This window comes from Leptonychotes weddellii, chromosome 2, assembly GCF_054177405.1.
Source record: "Leptonychotes weddellii isolate Sample4059 chromosome 2, ASM5417740v2, whole genome shotgun sequence".
NCBI classification, from domain to species: domain Eukaryota; kingdom Metazoa; phylum Chordata; class Mammalia; order Carnivora; family Phocidae; genus Leptonychotes; species Leptonychotes weddellii.
Genome location: NC_138370.1, coordinates 160,043,215 through 160,051,091, shown reverse-complemented (window position 1 = coordinate 160,051,091; position 7,877 = coordinate 160,043,215).

Sequence of the window (7,877 nt, the reverse complement as noted above, 5' to 3'; positions counted from 1 at the left end):
AGATTTTATTTATTTGACAGAGACAGCGAGAGAGGGAACACAAACAGGGGGAGTGGGAGAGGGAGAAGCAGGCTTCCTGCCGAGCAGGGAACCCGAAGTGGGGCTCGATCCCAGGACCCTGGAATCATGACCTGAGCCGAAGGCAGACACTTAACGACTGAGCCACCCAGGCGCCCCTGGAATAAACTTTTAATACCATTTTCAGCCACCTTCCTCCCTGCCTGCCCTCCTCCTGTCCCCCCACCTCAACCATAGGAACTGCAGAATGGCAGTATCAACAGGAAGTAGTCAGGACATCCCACTCAATTTAAAAAAATGCACCAGAGTGCAAAAAGAAGGCTGCAAACAGATTGCAAGATGTCGAAAGTGGTTTCGGCAATTAGCTCTTTTAACACCCCACCCCTGACGCAATGCAACAGAATTGATATAGTTAAAAGTGAATTGCAGGATTTATTTTAAAAGTTCATAAATGTACATTGAAAGTGCATCATGAGGGTGTGGTTAGGTAATAAGGCCCAGGTTTAAAGAGATAGAGTAAATGTCTTTTTAAAATCCCATTCATTCTTATAGTCAAAAGTCTAAACTAGAGCCACTCATCAATGCAAAACCTAGGCCAATTGCTTCTGTCTCCTGTCCCATGCACTGCCCCCCCATGTCTTTGGGATTATTTTGCCTTGTGATGGCTGAAGGAAGCTGAAAAAAAGTAGCCATTGCCCTCTTGGGCATTTTTGAAGTCTGGGTCATTCCTTCAACGTATAAAAAGATTTCTGAAGCATATTGATGGTGGACTCAGACTACCTGAGTTTGAATCCTGAAGGTGTAGAGTCTGTATAACTTGAAGCAATTAATTTCTTTGTGCTTTGGTTTCCTCCTCAGTATAATTAGCATGAAAGTATAAGTACTTAAAAGTAAATTTGCAGAACTAAAGTGCGTGTGAGGTGGGATGGGTTAATTTGAGTAGGGGCGCTGGGGAGGAGACTGTGTGCTTGTCTCTGCCTCGGCAGGACTCTGCTCCTGCCTCCTCCGCCGGGGGAGTACAGGCAGCCTCAGCACCCGTCCTGGTTGGAGAAGCTCAAACAATGCAGAGTGGAGGGGTTGGCTGACTGCCAGGTGCCCTACATTTTCCCCGCTGCCCAGGTCTGAGAAGAGCCGCGAAGTGTCCTCTCCTTGGCCTGCAAGAGTTCCTCTTGGCATGCGATACACATGTGGATGCGGGAAGTCGAGCCAAAAGGGTTATTTGGCTCAGTTGTAGGGCTGAGTGGTGGGGAGCAAGGGAGCAGATGCATGATCATAGCCACGTTAAAAAAAAAACAAACAAAAACATATCTTTGTGGGTATTAGTACCAAACAGCCAAAATAGATGACTTTATCCTTCTCTGCTCTTTCTGGCAGGTAGCAGGAGTGTGCCCTTGGGAAGGTAGGGAGAGAGAGCAGCTAGATCAGAGGATACCCTGGGGAGAGAGCCTTTGGGGGGGGCGGCTCAAAGGCTCCAAAGACCCCTGCTGATCCCCAGAGCCCCTTCCTAGAGAAGCAGGTTCCAGACAGGCCAGTGTCTGCCATCCCACTGGGAGAGTGGCCTTAGATTCAGGTTGCGGCCTCTGTCCAGCTCAATCAGTGTCACCTTTTCCTGCTTAGCTGAGACTCCTAAAAAGGCTTGGCCTGTGCCGAATCCAGGTCGCTGGTATGCCAGAAGCCTCTGTGGGAACAGCAGCCTGTCATTACAGCATTCTTGGCTGGCATTTCTAGCCTTTTGAGCAGGCAGGAGGGACCCCTGCAGAGGGACGAGGTCTGCCAGCTCTCCGGCACGTCCCTGGAGCCTGGACTGAAGCCCCTTGGTGCCACGCGGCTGTGATGGGGCCCAGGGGATTCTTCCTCCCTCTGTCTCAGCACCTGGCTGAGAGGTCTGTGGAAGGGGCCCCAGCTTTGGAACCAGCATTCCTGGGTTCCAATCCTGACTCCATGTGCAGGTAGCCGTGGGACTTTCTTAATTTCCCTGTGCCTCATTCTCTACTGGAAAGAACGTGGTTATTGTAAAATTTAATGAGGTCACGGATCACATAGGACACCCCCCCCCCAATCACAAAACAATGTTAGCACATTTCTCTCTTGTGCTTTGGGTTCTTTTAGTGGACACACATTTCCAGAGGGTTCACTGCTGTGCCGGGCACTGAGAAAATGAGCTTATGGTTTAGGGCAATGCATTGTCCGTGATGCAGTTCATTCCACAGAGTTCTCCGTGTTTACTCTACCAGGCACTCTGCTCAGGGCCTCACCTAGGCCCAATAATCAGTCAGTCCTGCCACAGCTCAGGGAGGGGGATGATATTATCCCCATTTTGGAGATGTTGAAACTGAGGCTCAGAGAGGAAGTTCAGGGTCACACACCGTGGTAGGCCTCTGTGGAGCCGGTCCTCAGCCACTGTGGGGTATGCTCTTGGTGCTGTGTTGCCAGCAGACCTGGCAACCCCAGGGGCCTGGAGGAGGAGGCCCTGAACCGCCGCCTCAGGGCCAATCACGGAGCGTTGGCTCCAGATCCTCCCTTTCCTCCAGATCCGCGAGGTCAGCCCGCACAAGAGCTGATTGGTGCCAGGTGCCCTACATTTCCTCACTTCCCAGGTCCTGAAAGGAGCAACCAGTGCTGTGGGGGTGGGGAGGGCCTGGAAGGGAGTGGCCAGCAGTTGTCCAGTGCTCTGGGCTTGGTCCGATGGCTCTCCTGGCTGCCTGCCCCTGGGGTGGCGGTGAGGAGGGGAGGCAGGGCTTAGGTGTGTGGGCCTGTCCCTCCTCTTCTTACCAGGCAGAGCCCAGCACCCTGAACCCCCAACAAACAATGATGGAGTACGTGAATGTATCCGAAAAGGAAGTATTGCACGAGGTGAGATCATTGCCTCATCAGGGAAGTGTTTGTGAAGAGGGGACGGGCTTGGACAGACGATCGGACTTGGGATAGGGAAGACAAAAAGAGTTCCAAGAAGGAGGCGTGGAGACATTCCACAGAAGTGTTCTTTTGCTTTTTGGCGGGACTGGCAAAGAATAAAACTGAGGGCCTGGAGCTGAATGAGGCCAGCACAGGCCTCACAGAGTAAGTCAGTATTCCAGACAACATCAGCGGGTCAGATCCCTTGCCATGATGTCCTGTTCCTCTCTGCTCAAGTACAAGTGAGTGTGTGCTGGACCCATTGCTTGCGGTGCTCGAAACGACTGGGACATTGGACCATGGAAGTGTCTGTTTCTGTATTTGCTAGACACTTGGTGATCACTCAGAAATCCAGTCCCTGAAAACATAATTGAAATAGGCAAATAATCACCCTTCTTAGACCGAAGTGCAGACGAGAGTTTCCCAAGCAGGGCTGCTGTGACATTCAGGGTGCAGTCTCTTGATGCATCCGCTCTATCCAGCAGATCTTGTCCATCCCAGCTGAAGGTGAGGACGAACAACCACTCATGGGTAAAATGCAGGCTTGATTTGTTTCCTAGTCAGGGACCCAGGGCATCCCTTCAGCAAACCCTGTATGCGGACTCCTCCATTCACAAATGTAAGGGGCCCTACGATGTGTAGTCTATTGAGCACTGGGAGAAAAAGCATAACATATGGGTCTTGCCCTCTGAAACTTAAATCCCAGTTGAGAAGGCTATAGAGATGTGCAGAAGAGGTAGGAGAACGATTCTAGAGTGAATTAAGATTATAAAAAGAGAGGTCGTAGAGGGTCACGATAATTTTCAAATTCTTCCTTCAAACTACTCTCGAGCGGAATAAGCCAAGTATATAGGAACCCCTGGCAAGTCTGTGAGTAGTTCAAAGTAGTCCCTTGCAAGCTCAAAGCAATGCTTTGTGTCCTACGTTTTTTTAAATTTTGAATTCATAGAAGTCTTGCACTCTATACCGTAATGTCCCTGCTTGTTTTCCCATAATAGCTAAAAACCACACAAAGTTACAACGTGTCAAACACTATTCTGAGAACTTTTAATACATAACACACTTAAGCATAACAATCTTTCATCAGTCATCTTACCCTAATTTGACATACAGGGAAACAGAGAAGCAAAGGAACTAGCCCAAAGTCACACAGCAAATGGCATCACTGAGACTTGAAACCAGGCAGTTGGGATCTGAAGTCTGGTCTCTCAACCTCTAGACCGGTAGTTCAGCCCCCAAGGGACATTTGCCAATGTCTGGAGACCTTTTGGGTTGTCAACACTAAGGGTGAGGGGTATGTCCTGAATAGAGGCCAGGGAGGCCGCATATCCTACGATGCACAGGACAACTCGCACAAGCAAAGCATCATCTAGCCCTAAATGTCAGGCTGAGAATGTGCTCCACGGGGAAATATCACATCTCCAGTGTAAATCATCCACCAGTCAAGCTGCTCAACCTCCCTGTCCCCCAGTTATGGGAGTAAAATCAGCGCTCCAGGAAAATAGGTTTATGTCATGGCCAAGGATATTGTAAATCCGGGCCCCAACCTCACTGACAGGTTGAGCTGTGTTTAAAAACTCTTGTCACTCCCCTGCCAGGTGACTTTGAACAAGTTGCTTAATCTCTTTTTGCGCTCCAGGTTTTCCTGTTTGCAAGTGGGGATGAGCATGCCCCCTTTCTTGCATAAAGATTGCAGGAGATAATATGTGTCAAGGCCCAGCACAGCACCTGACCCCTCGCTGGTGCTCATTAAATGGTAGTTATTAGAAATGAGTGGCTGTGTGTATGGCCGAGAGCCCTACGGTCACACAGGCGTCACCTGCCTGGTACGCAGGGATGATCTGAGAGGCCTGCAGGACTCAGGCAGGGGCGGAGGGAGGGCTTGGACAGAAAGATGGGGGGGGTGCGGCTTATGGAGGGCGGTGCTACCTAGGCAAGAGCAGAGAGTGACACCCTACAGAGAGGATTGGGGTCCCAAATTTAGGCCAGTGTGATGTGAGGAGGGGGATCATTTAGGGGGCAGTGGGCAGTAAAGAAATGGGGAGTCCATACAATCACAGCTGGGTGTTAGGAAAGTTAACCGGTGAGAGACACTGGGGCCCAAACCAGTTAAACAGGCTGCCATGTGTTGGTCGAGTCAGGAGGCGCTGGGGCTCAGCCTGGGGAGGTGGCACGGACAGGGAGCCGGAGACCACAAGCCGCGATGCTCCCAGCTCCAGTCAGCAGGTCCTGGTGCGGGCTGGGTGCGCGCGGGGGCGTCGGAGATGAGCTTGCAGTTCTGGGAGGCTGATGGCGGGAACTGCAAACAGCCAAGATCCACGGAGGGGGGAACATCTGGCGTGATGGGGAAGTGCCGACTGCTCGAAGGGGCCCCCGCAGACAGCAACGAAGGGACGGGAGGCTGAGGTTTGCAAGTGGAATGCTTTTGTGCCAAAAGCTGGAGTGGCAGGTGCTTTGAGACCGAGTTCACCGAGCTCTTGCTTCCTCCCTGGGCTCTGTATGCGGAAGTGGGACGCTGACTTCTGCCGCCCCAGTGTTGAGAGGCATCTTCCCACGTGCCTAGTAATGGGGCTTTCATCAGATACAGGGCATTATTGCGTGACTCATCCCTTCCAGGACTGTTCCAGGCCTGGAGCTGAGAGGCAAGCATGGACGCTGGAGTCAGACATGTTGTTGCCCTGGGCCAAGTGGCTGTATCCCTCTGAGTGCTTTGGTTTTCTCGTCTGTAAAATGGGAGTAACACTAACCCCTCTCAGGGTTGCTGGGAGGAGGAACCTGAACCCATTGATCGGACAGGTTACTGTCCCAAACACCTTGCAGAGATTAACTCATTGAAGCTGCCTAATAACCCAGTGGGTTATGGACTGTTATAAGCCCCATTCTGCAGAGGGGAAACTGAGGCATGGAGCCAGTCGAGTGACTGGCTCGGGTCACAGTGTATCTGGGGCAGAGCTGGAGTATGATTCTGAACCTCTGTGCTATGTAAAGTACCCAGCCTAGCGCCTGACTGAAATGAAGAGCTCTAAGATTGTTTCTTTCCCCAAAACACTGGGGCTAAGGATCCCTGTGTTGGGAGAGTCACAGAGGTGACTTTAACTACGCTCTCCGAAGCATGGGGGACTGGCTCTGTCTTTTCTTATCTCTGTGCTGTTTCAAACCCGAACCAGTTCACCTGCAGAGTGGCCTTAAGCTGAGCTTAGAGCTCTCTCAGGCCAACCTTGGTCTCCTCCCCAACCACCCAGCGCCACCCCACCTCCGCTGCCTGGGCTCCAGCCTTGTAGCTGCCTCCCAACACCCCCCAGGGAGCCCCCCCCCCGCCCCCACCCTGCCCCGGGTCCAGCAGGCCTTGAGAACAGCAGGCTTTGCCCCACCTTTGACTGTCAGCTATAAGAAGGCTCTTCATCGAGCCTGAGGGAGGAGTCGAACCTGTGGCAGGCACAGCAACTCCAGAAGGCCGCACATCAGAAGCCGGCCTGCTCCTAGAAACCAATCGAATGCCATGCAGAGAACACCCAGCCCAAGAGCGTCAGTCAGAAAAGGCTCAGGATTCAAACTGACCCGGATTCACAGCTCTACACCTTGGGGCCTTGGGCAAGTTACTTAGCCTTCTTGTGCCCCAGTTTCGTCATCTGTGTAATGGGAGAATAATACCTCCCCGAATGGGTAGCTGCGATGTTGAGCACAGCCCAGCTCGGTAAATACCGGCTCTCTCGATGGCCAGGCAGGTCCCAGCATCCTACTCGGAAAGCACGTGAGGCCTGTTGTATGCCAGGCCCTGTGTTGGACGCTTGTTAAGTTGAAAGGCAAGCCAGTGCCTGCAAGACGTTCTTCCCTATGATTGTGGAAGAGCGTGTCATGCCCTGCAGTTCATGGGGAAAGTCGAAATTCCTTAGCCTAAACAAGCTGATGAAACCCCTTCATGATGGGGACACCCAGAATCCGCTTACGTCCTGGCTTTATCAGTACGAATAACAGTGCCGGCGAGGCTGTCCCTGAACCATCATACTTTGTGGGTCTGGGGTTGGGCTGCATCTCTTAAAAGAATTTTTTTTTTTAAGATTTTATTTATTTATTTGAGAGCGAGACAGTGAGAGAGAGCATGAGAGGGGAGAGGGTCAGAGGGAGAAGCAGACTCCCCACTGAGCGGGGAGCCCGATGTGGGACTCGATCCCGGGACTCCAGGATCACGACCTGAGCTGAAGGCAGATGCTTAACCAACTGAGCCACCCAGGCGCCCAAGAATTGGGAAATTTCATACAGAAGAAAAATAAGTCACCCACAATCCCATCACCCACTCTGAATCCCATGCAGCATTCCCAGATCCTATGAGAACATGCTGTGAGTGGGACAAGGAAGTACCTTTTCAATTTAGCTAAAGCATTTTCCTGGGTTTTTTCTTTTCCTGGTTCTTTATCACCTTTTTAATGGCATGCTATTACATCGCATGGACCTAGCATGGTTAATACTACAATTACCCTATTTTTACTTTTCATCTCTTTGACAGTGCACGGTGTGGCAACGTCTTTTCGGTCGGCATCGCATTCATTCAGTCAACCCCCATTTATTGGGCATCTGCCAATGTGCCAGGCAGACATGCAGACCCTCAGGATGCAGTGATGAACTAGACAGAGCCTCTTTTTTGGGGGTAGAGCTTACATTTAGGTAGGCAGGAAGTAGATCCTTTTAAGAAAAATGGGAAAGGAGTCAGATAGACCCAGATTCTGGGAACATCTCTTCAAAGAAGTGATCAGAACAGGGAGGTATTTTGGATTTTCTGGGAGAAAATATTCCTAGATTCTTAATTCCTAGAAGTGCAGTGACTAGGTCAGAGATGTCTTTTTAAAAATAAAGCACTTTATAGTGGTGCTCATCTCACTGCGTCTTCTCCAGCATAGCATATTATACCTAAAAAATAATTCTCTGCTGATTTGATTTTTCGAAACTTATCTCCCTGTTCTCTTTTG